Source organism: Trichosurus vulpecula (assembly GCF_011100635.1).
Source record: "Trichosurus vulpecula isolate mTriVul1 chromosome X unlocalized genomic scaffold, mTriVul1.pri SUPER_X_unloc_6, whole genome shotgun sequence".
NCBI lineage: Eukaryota > Metazoa > Chordata > Mammalia > Diprotodontia > Phalangeridae > Trichosurus > Trichosurus vulpecula.
This window is the reverse complement of record NW_023494382.1, coordinates 978,298-996,128: the sequence shown is the minus strand read 5'-3', so window position 1 is coordinate 996,128 and position 17,831 is coordinate 978,298. Positions and strand designations below refer to the sequence as shown.

At 37.0% G+C, this 17,831-nt stretch overlaps 1 pseudogene; it reads left to right on the top strand.

The window, feature by feature from the left end:
- The window catches only part of LOC118833242, a 632,463-nt pseudogene that overhangs the window by 25,518 nt on the left and 589,114 nt on the right, over positions 1-17,831 (top strand).

The following is a 17,831-nucleotide window of genomic DNA, read 5'->3' as shown; positions in this document are numbered from 1 at the left end:
TCATTGAAGGCATGCTCAATTTCATTTTCTGATATGGGGTTATTAAGCAATTTCACTTCCTTTTCTGTTAGCCTGGGCACTTTATGTTTTTGTAGATATTCATCCATATCTCTAAGGTTGTCAAATTTATGGGCATACAGTTGGGCAAAATAATTCCTAATTGTTGTTTTGATTTCCTCTTCATTAGAGGTGACCTCACACTTTTCATTTTTGATACTAGTAATTTGATTTTCTTCTTTCTTTTTTTTAATCAAATTGGCCAAAAGTTTATCAATTTTACTGGTTTTATCATAAAACCAGCTCTTTGTTTTATTTATTAATTCAATAGTTTTCTTGGTTTCAATTTTATCAATCTCTCCTTTGATTTTCAGTATTGCTAATTTGGTATTTAATTGGGGGTTTTCAATTTGCTCTTTTTCTAGCTTTTTCAGCTGTATGCCTAGATCTTTGATCTCCTTTTTCCCTATTTTATTCATGTAGGCATTTAGGGATATAAAACTTCCCCTAAGAACTGCTTTTGCTCCATCCCATAAGTTTTGGTGTGTTGTTTCATTATTGTCATTCTCTTGAATGAAGTTATTAATTGTTTCTCTGATTTGTTCTTTGGCCCATTCATTCTTTAGAATTAAATTATTTAGTTTCCAATTAGTTTTTAGCTTATTTTTCCATGGTTCTTTATTAAAAATGATTCTTATTGCATCATGATCTGGAAAGGATGCTTTGACTACTTCTGCTTTTCTGCACTGGATTGTGAGGTTTTCATGCCCTAGTACATGGTCAATTTTTGAGTATGTGCCATGTACTTTTGAGAAGAAAGTATATTCCTTTTTATCCCCATTCAGTTTTCTCCAGAGGTCTATCATATGTGCCTTTTCTAAAATTCTGTTTACCTCCTTAACTTTTTTTCTTATTTATTTTGAGGTTAGATTTATCAAGTTCAGAAAGGGGGAGGTTGAGGTCTCCCAATATTATAGTTTTGCTGTCTGTTTCTTCCTGTAACTCCCTTAACCTCTCCTCTAAGAATTTGTATGCCTTACCACTTGGTGCATATACGTTAAGCAATGATAATGCTTCATTGTTTATGGTGCCTTTTAGCAGGAATCTAACTTATCCTACGGGAAGTGGGAGGGTAAGGGGGGAAAAAGGGAGGGCGGTGGTCAGAATGAGAGGAGAAGTAGCAAGTGGGTAACGGTAAGATAAGGGAGGGGAATAAAGAGGGAAGGTTAACTGAGGAAAGCAGCGGTCAAAAGCAAAACTTTGTTGAGGAGGAGAAGGGGAAAGGGAGAAATAAAAGCATAAACAGGGGGAATTAGGATGGAGAAAAAGACACAGATAGAAATCATAACCCTGAACGTGCAGGGGATGAACATTCTCACAAAACAGAAGCAGATAGCAGAATGGATTAAAAGCCATAATCCTACAATATGCTGTTTACAAGAAACGAATTTGAAACAGGGGGATACACATAGGGTTAAGGTAAAAGGCTGGAGTAAAATATATTGTGCCTCAGCTAAAGTAAAAAATGCAGGTGTAGCAATCCTAATCTCAGACAAAGCAAAAGTAAAGATAGATCTAACAAAATCAACAAAATAATTTCAAGGCTATGGGATCTTAAACTATTCAGTGTTCCTCTGTGGACCCCAAATTTTCCTTTGCCGAAGTGGGTGGGTAAACATATGACATCTCTGAGATCCCTTGACGAATCTTATGGTCTTGTGCCAGTGGCTCAAAAAGTCAACGAGTTCTCTAAGTACTTAAAATAAATATAAATATCTTGAAGGATAAATGGCCCATGAGAAAATTAGCACCTAATCTCAAAGAAGGTCTTCTGGAATATCAAAATTATCATTCCACCACTGAAATTTACATAACAAAAATAGTCGTGGCATTAACCATGACACACTAACCCACAAGAAGCCAATTCCAAGCCAGACCCAGTGCCACATAGTAATCTACCGCAAATCACAGCATATTACAATAATCCGCAGCCAATATTTGTATAACATAACATTACATACAATTTCAAAATACCACTGTCCCAAACACCACCCACATCCTGCCTCCTTGTTTCCTTTGCAGGAATGATCTCTCTAAGTCCCTTACTTGCTGTTAGCACCCTCTGCCCATGTTAGTTACCTTGGCGATAGAATGATAACATCACAAGTGTTCTATGATGCAATAAGGAGCAGCTTTTACTGGGTGAGTTGAGTTTTTCAGAGATCATCCCGCGATTTGTCAAGTGTGCTGTGATTCAATCAGCAGATTTGAACTGGTCAAATTTTCTTTTCAGAAACCCTCTAGCATTAGACAATAAAAGTCTCAAAATCAATGTTGGATATCACACAGATTGCTGCAATAAATATCCACTAACAGAAATTGTATTATATGGGGAGAATATGCTCAATTGTTCCCTTGCCACCTCAAGACCATGGTTTTCTATGGAAGAGGTCACAGCAGTGATAAGCATGTAATAAACAGGAATAACAATGCTGGTAAGGATAATAATATCTCTCATTTGTACCATACTTTCAGGTTTCCAAAGTACTTTAGGCATATCCTATCTGCATATTACAACCACTCCAGGAAATAGACTCTGTTAGGATCTGCATTTTATAAATGAAGAAACTGAACAATATTCCACCCAAAGCCAAACCTGCCTACAAACAGATTGATAACAAGTGTACATTGGGGCCCTCAACATAAGGATGTGAATGCAGATGAACGTTTTATTCCATTTTGTAGCCTGAATTAATGAGTAACTGGAGGAAAATCCAGGACCTGGGCTTCTTTCTTCTCTAAACTTTGCTCAGGAAATACCCCTACCTCTGTTGGAAAGGCCGGATCAGACTGACGTATGGATATTCCATTAAGGGATGAGACCCTAATACTGAGAGGAGTACCTTGTTTAATATTTTATAGGTATGTACTTTAACTCACCCCGGCAAGACTCTTGTCTTTACAAGCTTTTCACCTAGCACTAGCCTAAGCTGATATTGAGTGATTTTCAGGGGGCCAATGTCCCCCCCCGGCTCACCACCCTGCTAGTACTTTGGCTGCCCCCCCCTCATTTTATTAATCCTGTCTGTAACTATAGTTCCTGTTTACTTTCTCATATCTCCAACCTTATTCGTTCTCATGTTAATTCTGTCCCTGTCTTAATGGCCCAAACCTCAGGTGCTCAGGATCAAGTCATTCCTTTTCAAATATTTGAAATGTTCCATAAAAGCAGTGGGAGATGTGATACCTGAACAGCCAGCTATTGCTAGGAGAACCCTGCCCCCAGCCCCTAACTAAAAAAAACCCAGTTTGTGTAAGAAAATCAGACTTAGTTCCTGCTGTTTGGAGTTCAGTGGGTGTCCTTGACAACCCCCCCGCCCCGTGACTGTTCTGGGAGTATGCAGTATGGCCAAGGGAAGGGCCTGATGCTTAGCAATCTCTGTTTCTTTCCTAAGCGGGCTGAGAGACGTCTCTATCTTGTGTCAACAAACTCAGCTGGAGCATCCCCTGGTCTGGCTGTGGCCTTGAAGGATGAAGGCCTCAGCCCCGGACATTCTCTTGAATTCCTTATTCTTATCTTATGTTGTGGGTTGTAAATGGCAAATTAGAAGAGAATGCAGGAGAGCTGTAGGGAAAACTTAAATCACCCTTCCCCACCTGGAAAAAAGGAGGAGAAGGACAGAAGTTCACAGACTGACAGTCAGTCCTGTGCCCCTGGGTACCTTCGTAGCCCATTCTTTTGGCAAAGCTAGGAAATGCCATCCAGGTCCTTTGCATCTTGCCCACTCTGTCCTCTGCAGCTGCAAACTGCCCTAGGCTCAGTAACTTCTGCAGTCCTGGGGGAAGGGCGAGGTAGATGGATTTGGACTTTCTGCCTCCCAGAATTGTCACCAATGGGATACCAGCTCCTGCTCTAGGTAACTTCATACTTCTTTGTTCCAATTGCAAAACTGTAGTCTCATCTCTGTTTGACCTGTTTTCTGAATTGTAAAGGGAAATAATAATGATGGTTGTTTATATTTTAGACACAAAATTCTTTAGTCAAAAAGATGTTGTAATGGGGATAACACTTAGTTTCTATACCCACTTAAATTAGCTTTTATTATAACAAAGCTCTGATTTAATGTAATTCTTAACCTTTGAAGTGGTTTTTGGATACCAAAATAAGTTGAATAATTTCTATATGTGATAAAATTTGGAACTGTTATGTGTGGTTGTAACAAGTGAATAATTGATAATACTGATACTTAATCATGAGAACAGACTTTCCATGTGAGAAAGTTTTTATTATGAGAATATATCTGGTGGTTTAAAGACGAGATGGAAGACTCTCTGTGCATAGAGGTCTAGAAATTTGCTCACCTAAATTGATAAATGGGCCCTGAATTAAGGGATGGTTAGCGTAAAAAATAATAAAAGCTGGGAGAGTATATACTTGATTATTCACTTGAAATGTTTGAGGTAGTTTAGGAAAGAAAGAGAGAAATGTATAAAAGAATTTAGGTGGGGGGAATGTTGCTCTTAGCTGCCATGTGCTCCTGGCCACACCCCTCCCCCCATCCTCCACATTGAAAGATTGTGGGAAGCTGAAGCTAAAAGAAACTTGTTACCTGATTAAGAATATACAGTTAAATAAATAAAGTGTATTTAAGATATCAATGTATTGATATATGTTATGCATGTATATTAATGTATTCATATAGAAATACCAGAAGTAATAGGATCAACAATTCCTATATATGATAATCTGGAATTGCAATTGGTATCATCTGAAATTTATTGTTTCTGTATTTCTAAAACTATATTTCTAAAATTCTTAGTTGTGTAATTTGAGAAGACCATTATGCGATTCTAATCTGAGTTTGATATATGTGAATTGGGTGCTTTTAGAGGATGTGATGAAAATTTGGTAGTTTTAAACTGTCATATTTGGTTTAGAAATGTATTTACCTAGACAGAAATGCGTAGTTCAAACTTTATACACATAATAATGTTTAGGTCTTAAAGTTACATTAGGTTAAGAAGTTGGACAAGTGCTGTAACCTAAGAAATTATAAACTTTCAAGTTTTGTCTTTATTTAAAAGGAAGTTCAATTGAAATTGTTTTTGCTATAAGTCAGGAATTTGTGCAGAGGCCTTTTGGGGTTCTCTTGTGAACTGTTAAAATATGGTTTTATAAACAGTAGTGTTTTCTTTTACAATGCTAAGAGTATTGGGCCTTAGAAATTAAAAATGTTACCACTAGTTGTTACGAACCAGATTTGATTTGCTTATCCAACTCAGTTATGATCACTAGATTGGTAATTAATTAGAATCTGTTTCAAGTTTTAAATACATGATAATTGCTTGTGGTGTACTTATTTCTAAATTTGTTATTATGTACAAATTGGTTAACATCGCATTACCTGTGCTGTTAGAGAATAATTTCTCTTATAATCTGGATGTTGTTAGATTAAGAATTGTACTTAATTAAGAAATTGAGGTTGTTAACTGAACCAAGGACGTTTAGATATTCAATCTCGTGAAAGTTTTCAGGGTAGAGGGATTCCTATGGACAAAGCTTTTAAAAGTCCTGGTAAACTTTGTTATTGTAATAAAAGCTAATTTAAGTGGGTATAGAAACTAAGTGTTATCCCCATTACAACATCTTTTTGACTAAAGAATTTTGTGATACCTAGAAATTCTGTAATAACAAAGAATTCAGTTGTTATAATACTTTGAAAATATAGGAGTGTGATTTTCAAGCCTGTATCATCTAAAGATACATATTTATGTATGTTAATCTGGAGGTTTATGGATTAATTGGTGATGGCACTTTGGGAACATGAATGAATCCAAATGTTAAAGGCTATTTTGGTTTAAGAAGGGAAAATATTTTAAATGCTCTGTAAAATCTTTTTGTATGATTTTTAGAAGGCTTGCTGAATTTCCACCTGTAAGCAAATTGGTTGCAGTTCAAACCTGCAGTTTTCCAAGTTCTGGGTGAGAAACTTATCTATAGAAGTCTTGGGGAGGGTGGTTAAAGCATGGCCCATTCAATGTCTTATTCTACATTTTTGAGTAAGGAGGCAGTCTGCATTCCTTACTCATACCCTCTTAGCTTAAATAAGAAGAAAGAGTTCACCTGTCAGAAGGGAAGGAAGGGGGAGGGGCAACAATTACTGGGATTTGAGGTATTTTTTAATTTATTTATTTATTTTTAGTTTACCACACACGGTTCTACATAATTTTGAGTTCCAGATTTTTTCCCCTCCCTCCCCCCTCCCTCCCCAAGACGGCATGGAAGCTCATATAACTACCATGTATAACTTCGCATTGAATTAATTTATACACTAGTCAAGTCGTGGAGAAGAATTTTGACCAATGGAATGAATCATGAGAAAAAAGAAACAGAACCAAAAAAAAACAAAACAAAACAAAAAAAAAAACCCCAAAAACAAAAACAAAAGAGAAGCAGAAAAGGCGAGCATGTAGTGTGCCTCAGTCTGTATTCAAACTTTGCAGTTCTTTCTCTGAATGAAGATAGCATTCTCCATCGTGAGTCCCCTGGAGTTGTCCTTGCCCCTTTAGGTTGCTGAGAGAAGTGCAGTATGTCAGGGTTGGTCCTCACAGAATCCACATATCTGTGGCTGTGCACAACGTTCTCCTGGCTCTGCTCCGCTCACTCAGCATTATGTCGTGTAGGTTTTTCCAGGTTGTTATGAAGTCTGCATCATCCCCATTTCTTATGGCACAATAGTACTCCATCACCTTCATATACCACAGCTTGTTCAGCCATTCCCCAATTGAAGGGCATCCCTTTGCTTTCCAATTCTTGGCTACCACAAAGAGAGCTGCTATAAATATTCTTGTACATATGGGTCCTTTTCCCGCTTGCGTGATTTCTTTGGGATACAACCCTAGAAGTGGTATTACTGGGTCAAAGGGTATGAACATTTCTATAGCCCTTTGGGCATAGTTCCACACCGCCCTCCAAAATGGCTGGATCAGCTCGCAACTCCACCAGCAATGCAACAATGTACCAATTTCCCCACATCCTTTCCAGCATTTATCACTCTCCTGATTTGTTATTTTAGCCAATCTGACAGGAGAGATGTGGTATCTAAGAGTTGTTTTGATTTGCATTTCTCTAATCAGCAGCGATCCAGAGCATTTTTCCATATGCCTATAGATAGCTTTAATTTCTTCCTCTGAAAACTGCCTGTTCATATCCTTTGACCATTTCTCAATTGGGGAATGGCTTGTATTCCTATATGTTTGGCTTAGCTCCCTGTATATATTAGAGATGAGGCCTTTATCAGAGATACTAGTTGCAAAGATTTTCTCCCAATTTTCTGCTTCCCTCCTAATTCTTGTTGCATTGGCTTTTTTTGTACAAAAACATTTCAATTTGACATAATCAAAATTATCCATTTTGCATTTTGTAATGCTCTCTATCTCTTGTTGGGTCATGAATTCTTTACTTTTCCACAAATCTGATAAGTAAACTATTCCTTGCTTTTCCAAATTACTTAGAGTATCAACTTTTACTCCTAAATCATGAACCCATTTTGACTTTATTTTGGTATATGGTGTAAGATATTGGTCTATGCCCAGTTTTTGCCCTACCATTTTCCAATTTTCCCAACAGTTTTTGTGAAATAGTGAATTATTAGCCCAGAAGCTGGCCTCTTTGGGTTTATCAAAGAGTAGATTGCTAAACTTGTTGATTTCTCCTACTTGTGTACCTATCCTATTCCACTGATCCACACCTCTGTTTCTTAGCCAGTACCAGGTAGTTTTGATGACTGCTGCTCTGTAGTACAGTTTAATAGCTGGTATGGCTATGCCACCTTCTCTAGCACATCTTTTCAATAATACGCTAGATATTCTAGACCTCTTGTTTTTCCAGATGAATTTTGTCATTATTTTGTCCAGCTCAGTAAAATAATTTTTTGGTATTTCGATTGGTATGGCACTGAATAGATAGATTAATTTAGGTAAAATTGTCATTTTTATTATATTAGCTCGGCCTAACCATGAGCAACTGATATTTTTCCATTTATTTAGATCTGATTTTATTCACGTGAAAAATGTGTCATAGTTACGGTTATATATGCCCTGGGTTTGTCTTGGCAAATAGACTCCCAAATATTTTATAGTGTCTACAGTAACTTTCAATGGAATTTCTCTTTCTACCTCTTGCTGTTGGGCTTTGTCAGTAATGTATAGGAATGCTGAGGATTTATGTGGGTTTATTTTATATCCTGCAACTTTGCTAAAGTTGTTTATTATTTCTCAAGGATTCTCTAAATAAATCATCATATCATCTGCAAAAAGTGATAATTTAGTTTCTTCTTTTCCTATTCTTTTTTTAATTTATTTATTTATTTTTAGTTTACCACACACGGTTCTACATAATTTTGAGTTCCAGATTTTCTCCCTTCCCTCCCCCCTCCCTCCCCAAGATGGGCTGGAAGCTCATATAACTATAATGTATAACTTCGTATTGAATTAATTTATGCACTAGTCAAGTTGTGGAGAAGAATTATGACCAATGGAATGAATCATGAGAAAGAAGAAACAGAATAAAAAAAAAAAAAACAACCGAAAAACAAAAACAAAAGAGAAGCAAAAAAAGGGGAGCATGTAGTGCACCTCGATCTGTATTCAAACTTCACAGTTCTTTCTCTGGATGGAGATAGCATTCTCCATCGTGAGTCCCCTGGAGTTGTCCTTGCACCTTAGGTTGCTGAGAAGAGCGCAGTATGTCAGGGTTGGTCCTCACGGAATCCATATATCTGTGGCTGAGCACAACGTTCTCCTGGCTCTGCTCCGCTCACTCAGCATTATGAGGTGTAGGTTTTTCCAGGTTGTTACGAAGTCTTCATCATCCCCGTTTCTTATGGCACAGTAGTATTCCATCACCTTCATATACCACAGCTTGTTCAGCCATTCCCCAATTGATGGGCATCCCTTTGATTTCCAATACTTTGCTACCACAAAAAGAGCCGCTATAAATATCCTTGTACATATGGGTCCTTTTCCCGCTTGTGTGATTTCTTTGGGATACAACCCTAGAAGTGGTATTGCTGGGTCAAAGGGTATGAACATATCTATAGCCCTTTGGGCATAGTTCCAAACTGCTTTCCAAAATGGCTGGATCAGCTCACAACTCGACCAGCAATGCAACAATGTTCCAATTTCCCCACATCCTTTCCAGCATTTATCATTTTCCTGTTTTGTTATTTTAGCCAATCTGACAGGATAGATGTGGTATCTAAGAGTTGTTTTGATTTGCATTTCTCTAATCAGTAGTGATCCAGAGCATTTTTTCATATGCCTATAGATAGCTTTAATTTCTCCCTCTGAAAACTGCCTGTTCATATCCTTTGACCATTTCTCAATTGGGGAATGGCTTGTATTCCTATATATTTGGCTCAGCTCCCTGTATATTTTAGAAATGAGGCCTTTATCAGAGATACTAGTTGCAAAGATTTTCTCCCAATTTTCTGCTTCCCTCCTAATTCTTGTTGCATTGGCTTTTTTTGTACAAAAACATTTCAATTTGACATAATCAAAATTATCCATTTTGCATTTTGTAATGCTCTCTATCTCTTGTTGGGTCATGAATTCTTTACTTTTCCATAAATCTGATAAGTAAACTATTCCTTGCTTTCCCAAATTACTTATACTATCAGCTTTTACTCCTAAATCATGAACCCATTTTGACTTTATTTTGGTATATGGTGTAAGATATTGGTCTATGCCCAGTTTTTGCCCTACCATTTTCCAATTTTTCCAACAGTTTTTGTGAAATACTGAATTATTAGCCCAGAAGCTGGCTTCTTTGGGTTTATCAAAGAGTAGATTGCTAAACTTGTTGATTTCTCCTACTTGTGTCGCTATCCTATTCCACTGATCCACACCCCTGTTTCTTAACCAGTACCAGGCAGTTTTGATGACTACTGCTACTGCTGTGTAGTACAGTTTAATATCTGGTGTGGCTAAGCCGCCTTCTCTAGCATGTCTTTTCATTAATACCCTAGATACTCTAGACCTCTTGTTTTTCCAGATGAATTTTGTTATTATTTTGTCCAGCTCAGTAAAATAATTTTTTGGTAGGTCGATTGGTATGGCACTGAATAGATAGAGTAATTTGGGTAAAATTGTCATTTTTATTTTATTAGCTCGGCCTAACCATGAGCAACTGATATTTTTCCTTTTATCTAGATCTGATTTTATTCGTGTGAAAAGTGTTTCATAGTTATGTTCATATAGGCCCTGGGTTTGTCTTAGTAAATAGACACCCAAATATTTTATAGTGCCTTCAGTAACTTTGTATGGAATTTCTCTTTCTATCTCTTGCTGTTGGACTTTGTCAGTAATGTATAGGAATGCTGAGTATTTATGTGGGTTTATTTTATATCCTGCAACTTTGCTAAAGTTGTTTATTATTTCAAGTAGTTTTTTACTTGATTCTCTAGGATTCTCTAAATAAATCATCATATCATCTGCAAAAAGTGATAATTTAGTTTCTTCTTTTCCTATTCTAATTCCTTCAATTTCTTTTTCTTCTCTTATTGCTACAGCTAATGTTTCTAGTACCAAATTGAATAGTAGGGGTGATAATGGACATCCTTGTTTCACTCCTGATCTTATTGGGAATGCATCTGGCTTTTCCCCATTCCAAATAATGCTTGTTGATGGTTTTAGGTAGATGCTATTTATAATTTTGAGGAAGGTTCCACTTATTCCTATGCTTTCTAGTGTTTTTAATAGGAATGTGTGTTGTACTTTCTCAAAGGCTTTTTCTGCGTCTATTGAGATGACCATATAGTTTCTGCTAGTTTTGTTGTTGATATGGTCAATTATGCTAATAGTTTTCCTAATATTGAACCAGCCTTGCATTCCTGGAATAAATCCTACCTGGTCATGGTGTATTACTTTCGTGATGAGTTGCTGCAATCTTTTTGCTAATATTTTATTTAAAATTTTTGCATCAATATTCATTAGAGAAATTGATCTATAATTTTCTTTCTCTGTTTTGACTCTACCTGCTTTGGGTATTAGTACCATATTTGTGTCATAAAAAGAATTTGGTAGGACTCCTTCTTCACCTATTTTCCCAAATAGTCTACAAAGTATTGGAATTAGTTGTTCTTTAAATGTTTGATAGAATTCACATGTAAAACCATCTGGCCCTGGAGATTTTTTCCTAGGGAGTTCATTGATGGCATGCTCAAATTCTTTTTCTGAGATGCGGTTATTAAGAAATTTCACTTCCTTTTCTGTTAGACTGGGCAGTTCATGTTTTAGTAGATATTCATACATATCTCTAAGGTTGTCAAATTTATGGGCATACAGTTGGGCAAAATAATTCCTAATTATTGTTTTGATTTCCTCTTCATTAGAGGTGACCTCACCCTTTTCATTTTTATACTGGTAATTTGATTTTCTTTTTTCTCTTTTTTAATCAAATTGGCCAAAGGATTTTCAATTTTATTGGTTTTTTCATAAAACCAGCTCTTTGTTTTATTTATTAATTCAATAGTTTTCTTGGTTTCAATTTTATTAATCTCTCCTTTGATTTTCAGCATTTCTAATTTGGTATTTAATTGGGGGTTTTCAATTTGCTCTTTTTCTAGCTTTTTCAGCTGTATGCCCAGATCATTGATCTCCTTTTTCCCTATTTTATTCATGCAGGCATTTAGAGATATAAAACTTCCCCTAAGAACTGCTTTTGCTGCATCCCATAAGTTTTGGTATGTTGTTTCACTATTGTCATTCTCTTGAATGAAGTTACTAACTGTTTCTCTGATTTGATCTTTGGCCCACTCATTCTTAAGAATTAAATTATTTAGTTTCAAATTAGTTTTTAGCTTATTTTTCCATGGTTCTTTATTAAAAATGATTCTTATTGCATCATGATCTGAAAAGGATGCTTTGACTACTTCTGCTTTTCTGCACTGGATTGTGAGGTTTTTGTGTCCTAGTACATGGTCAATTTTTGAGTATGTGCCATGTACTTTTGAGAAGAAAGTATATTCCTTTTTATCCCCATTCAGTTTTCTCCAGAGGTCTATCATATGTGCCTTTCCTAAAATTCTGTTTACCTCCTTAACTTTTTTTCTTATTTATTTTGAGGTTAGATTTATCAAGTTCAGAAAGGGGGAGGTTGAGGTCTCCCAATACTATAGTTTTGCTGTCTATTTCTTCCTGTAACTCCCTTAACCTCTCCTCTAAGAATTTGTATGCCTTACCACTTGGTGCATATATGTGAAGCAATGATATTGCTTCATTGTTTACGGTGCCTTTTAGGAGGATATAATGTCCTTCCTTATCTCTTTTAATTAAATCTATCTTTACTTTTGCTTTGTTTGAGATTAGGATTGCTACACCTGCTTTTTTTTACTTTAGCTGAGGCCCAATATATTTTACTCCAGCCTTTTACCTTTTACCCCTCTGTGTATCCTCCTGTTTCAAATGCATTTCTTGTAAACAGCCTATTGTAGGATTATGGTTTTTAATCCATTCTGCTATCTGCTTCTGTTTTATGAGAATGTTCATCCCCTGCACGTTCAGAGTTATGATTTCTATCTGTGTCTTTTTCTCCATCTTAATTCCCCCTGTTTATGCTTTTATTTCTCCCTTTCCCCTTCTCCTCCTCAACAAAGTTTTTCTTTTGATGGCTGCCTTCCTCAGTTTACCCTCCCTCTTTATTCCCCTCCCTTATCTTACCATTTTCCACTTGCTACTTCTCCCCTCCCTTCTAACCACCCTCCTCCCTTTTCCCCACCTTCCCCTCCTACTTCCCCTAGTACAAGTTAGATTTCTAAACTTATCAGGGTATGTTATTCCCTTCTTGAACTAGATCAGATGACAGTAAAGCTCAAATACTGCTCTTCTCCCTCCCTTCTCTCCCTCTACTATAATATGTTTTTGTGCCACTTCATTTGGTGTAATTTACCTTTTTCTACTACCTCCTTACCACTTCTCTCATACCCCTCCCTTTATATCTCTTACTTATATTTTATATCTTTACATCAGTTAATTTATACAGGCATTCACAACCTATGTATATCCCTTTCAATTGTCATAATAGCTGTACGATTCTCAAGACTGACATATATGTACATATATATATATGTACATATATATATATATATGTATATATATATATATAAACATACATAAGATGATATAATCCCACATAAAGATGTAAACAACCTGCCCTTATTGGTTAATAAGGTTTGTGGGGGTTTTTCCTCCTGGTCACCTTTTTATGTCTCTCTTGAGTTGTGTATTTGGAGATCAAATTTTCCATTGAGTTCTGGCCTTTTAATCATGAAGGTCTGGAATTCCCTTATTTCATTGAATGTCCATCGCCTTGCCTGAAAAATTATGCTTAGTTTTGCTGGGTAGTTGATCCTTGGTTGTAGTCCCAGCTCCTTTGCCCTTTGGAATATCATATTCCAATTTCTCCTGTCTTTTAATGTGGAAGCTGAGAGATCCTGTGTCGTCCTGACTGTAGTTCCACGATATTTGAATTGCTTCTTTTTGGCTGCTTGCAGTATTTTCTCCTGGAGCTTATAGTTCTGAAATTTGGCTATTATATTTCTTGGTGTTTTCAGTTTGGGATCTCTTTCAGGGGGTGATCGGTGAATTCTTTCAATGACTTTTTTACCCTCTGGTTCTAGGACCTCTGGGCAGTTATCTTTGATAATTTCTTCGAAAATACTGTCAAGGCTCTTTTTTTCATCGTGGATTTCCGGTAGACCAATAACTCTTAAATTGTCTCTCCTCAATCTATTTTCCAGGTCAATTGTTTTGCCAATCAGATATTTCACATTTTTTCTCTATTTTTTCATTCTTTACGTTTTGTTTTACTACTTCTTGGTGCCTCATAGATTCATTAGCTTCCCCTTGCTCAACTCTAATTTTTAATGAGTTAGCGTTTTCATTTTGCTTTTGAGTCTCCTTTTCCAATTGGTTGATTTTGCCTCTCAGGCTGTTATTTTCTCTCTCTAGATTCTGAATCTCCATAGCCATTTCGCCAATCATATTCTTTAGGGAATTTTCCATTTTTTCCATGTTTTCTTTTATCTCCCTAATTTGGTTTTTAAAATCCTCCTTTAGCTCTTCCAGGAATGCTTTTTGGGCTGGAGACCAGTTCACATTACCTTTTGAGGTATCAGACACGTCTATAATGTCATTACTGTCCTATTCCTTATTGGTATTTTGATCCTGCCTGTCTCCATAAAAAGAATCTATTGTCCTCGGTTTTTTTGTGTTCTTCTTCATGTTTGTTGTTTTGCTTTTTCCTGGCTTTTCAACAAGTTTCTATCTGTGGGCCTCAGGACTTTCTGTCCCAGCTTTCTTATTCTGGGAGTTGTGAGTCTAGAATTATAACCTTCAGTTTCCTGAGGTGTGGGGGAGGGGTCTGGCTCCCTGGCATCTCACTCCCTGTGGGTGCTCTCCAGCACTTGCTTTTCAGCAATGGTCTCAGCTGTTTGTTGTTTGAGCTGATGTCTGGCACTTCCCCTGGGGGAGCAAGATTACGTCTGGGCTCCTGGCGTTGACCCCTGCCGACTCTGCCCCTATGGGACTAATGAACTTCTAGCTATTTAACCACTGAAGCCCCACTACTTTCTGCTAAGTTCCTGCGTCTCTTTTTTTTTTTTCCGAGGGATTCTCTGGGTGGGGAGGGGAGGAATTAGAGCTGTTTACCTGGCCATTAAGGCTCCCAGAAGTTCAAGAAGCCGCTGTTCATACGTGTGGGCTGCAAACTTCTGGAGACGATATTTCACGGCCAGTGGCTGTGCGCTGCCTCTCGTCGCTTCCACAGACTGCCATCCTGTGTTGGGAGGCCTGGGGATGTCCACCTGTTTCGGGCACCCAGCTTTCTCCCAGCCCGTCTCCCACGTGGATTTCCCGGCTGGCCACTTCTGCTTTGGTCTGGAGCAGTTCTGCACCGAGCACTCTCCGAGCCTACAGATTCGTGCCTTCGGCCTTTCAGACTCTCCTGGCTCGGAAAGTTGCCCCACGCAGACTGCTCGCGGTTTCTGACTCTCTCAAATCTGCTCCAATTCACTTTTTTATAGGAATCTGACAGACCTTGTGAGAGAGCTCCAGTAAGATGCTGCCTTCATGCGGCCATCTTGGCTCCGCCCCCCAGGATTTGAGTTTTTACTGAAAGAAAGAACAGTAGGGGTCTCAAACCTGGCTTTTTAAAGTCAGCAAAGGTGATGTTTTTAGGATAAGATTGGGTTTCGAGAAGGATGTGCATCTTAAGGATACAGTTTTTATTAGTGAAGCTCGCCATCTGATGGGAAAGAACCCACCCTCAGGGGGAGATGGGATGGCAGATCTCTTTAATCAGACATAAGCAGGTAGAGACAAATGGGAAGTTATCTGCCAGAATCTGTTACCATTGTGAAAGAAGTTATTTTTTTTAAATGGAAATTGGATAAATGCAAATATGTAAAATCTTGTTGTTTTAATCAAATGACTGGTTTTATTGGTACTCCTGTATAACCAAATGAAAGATAATATGGTTTCTAAAGTGTTAATGAGAATAATTTGAAACAAAGGGAAGAGAAGTTTTCTGAGATAATATTGTTTACAAATGTAAGGTTGAATCATTATCCCATAGACTAAGAATGGGATTTTAAAGTTATATTGTATTTATGTGAAATAGAGTTCTTAGATGTTATAAAGTGATATAAGAGCAATTAGGTATTGATACAAATAGTGTAATTAATTCCTGCGACTAAATCAGAGACATCTCCAGTTTAGGTAAACAATTCTAGAAGTATTTTGGAAAATGTTTTTGTGATTTTAAGCGAGAGTTAGAGCTTAACAATGTGTATAAGACTTAATTCCTGAAGTGTTCCTTTTTCCTCCAGAATGAGTTAACAGGGACAAATCCATCAACTTGTGAGGTCAGTCATTAACCTCTTTTGTTTGTTTAAGAAGCTGGAATGGGATTCCAGTATACACAGTTATGTCAGTAAAAGGTACTAACTTCTGAGTTGTTTTGTCTTATGGTTGAACTTGATTTGATAATTATTAGCTCAACAAAATTTGGGCAGTCTCATCTGAAGGATTGATATTTAAGATTTTATGGGACTACAATTTAATATTGTTTTAAGCTCTGATTACAGGAATAATGTCACATGAAGCCAGTAGTAGTATAGCAGGCATTACAAGCTGAGAACTTTAAAGGTGGATGTCTGTGCCTGGGAAACGGTTTTGAAGACGACCTTGGACACTGCCTAGGTAGGATATTCCTGACTCTATTTCCCAATTCTGCTATTTCCTTCCTGAAAAGGAAAATCCCCACCTGATTACTCTTAAGCCTTGCTTTCAGCACCTAGTAACTATATGATTGGCTATCAGATATGACTCATGCCTGGAATCAAACAGAGCTAAGGAAGTTCTTTCCTTCTGTTAAGATATATGACATTGTCCCTCTTTTCTTTCATAGCAAATTTATATTGTCAAGAGGTTTTGTAAGCACTTTGCTAAATCTGTTAGGTAATAGATGAATATTGAAATATCTCTGAGTTATTATAATAGGATACAGGTATGAATAGCTTACAATTTTAACCTATGTTCATGGCCAAATAAAGCATCAAAATAATAAAGGGATAACATCCTCCAAAAGGGGGAAAATGATTAGACAAAGCAAATAAGGCAAAGATGTAATGTGATCAATGTCTAATAAAAGGAAGGGATAGCGAATTTTGAAAAAGGCAATAGAATCAGATTGATTCCACTAAGAATTATATACAGATGTGTATGATTGGCTCCAAATTTATCCATTCTGGAAATTCGGGCTGATAAGTATGTTTTGGTAATAAGATCTTAAATTAGGATGCAAGCACAAGAAAAATTGTATAAGATAGTGCTACAAGTGAAAATATATCTCCTTTGTAAAGTATCTGCAAGTTATATTAAGTTAGAATTGTCTGAGAATTTCTAGATATGAACCAGAGAAGCAGAACTCTCTCTCTTACTATCAAGGGACCAGATAACTACAATCAGGCATCTGGGATTTGAAATATTGCTTTGAATGGACATTGTGACTGTAATTTAAAGTTACTTTGTATACAAAATGTGCAATTAATTGCTGGAATTGAATCAGAAACATTTGTAGATTTGTTAAGAATACTGTGTGGATTATTGTGTAAGTGCCATCAAAAAGACATGGCATGGCTATAAGTTTATGATGATATATATGATTGTTAATAATGATTGCATTACTTTGTATGGTTCATGTTTAAGTTTTCTTGGTTATCTAATTTGTAAATGTAAAGCATGTGACATGCAAATCTCCCCCTCTATTGTGCTGTACCTGACTCAATGTAATTGTGCAGTATTTTGAATTATGGGAAAAACTTTATTGTAATTGTTTGAACTCAGCCCTGTGTGGCTGGGACCTATGTTGTGTTTTTTATTTTCTCTCAATCATCAAATCACGTGTGTTCTCGGAGCCCCTGGTAGGTGGATATCAACATCTTGCTCCTTCTGTCACATCTGAGGAGTGGACATCTGAGCCTATAGGAGTTCTTGCCCTGCGATTTCAAAGAGCTTGAAGGGGACAGCATCAGACACAGGCAGCCCCTCCTGAGAATCTGGACCACTACCTGCACAAAGGACAGCTCCCTTTCTGAGTCCTTGCATTCCCAAGACTGTTTTTACTGTATTTTTAGTATTTTTAGCTATTGTGCTCCCTCTGGTTGTTTACAATTAGTTTACAATTTCTGCCCATCCCTGGGGATGTCCAAACACAGAAAAGGAACAAAACCTTACTGCAACTAGATAAGGATTTTAGAACTTCACCCCTGAGG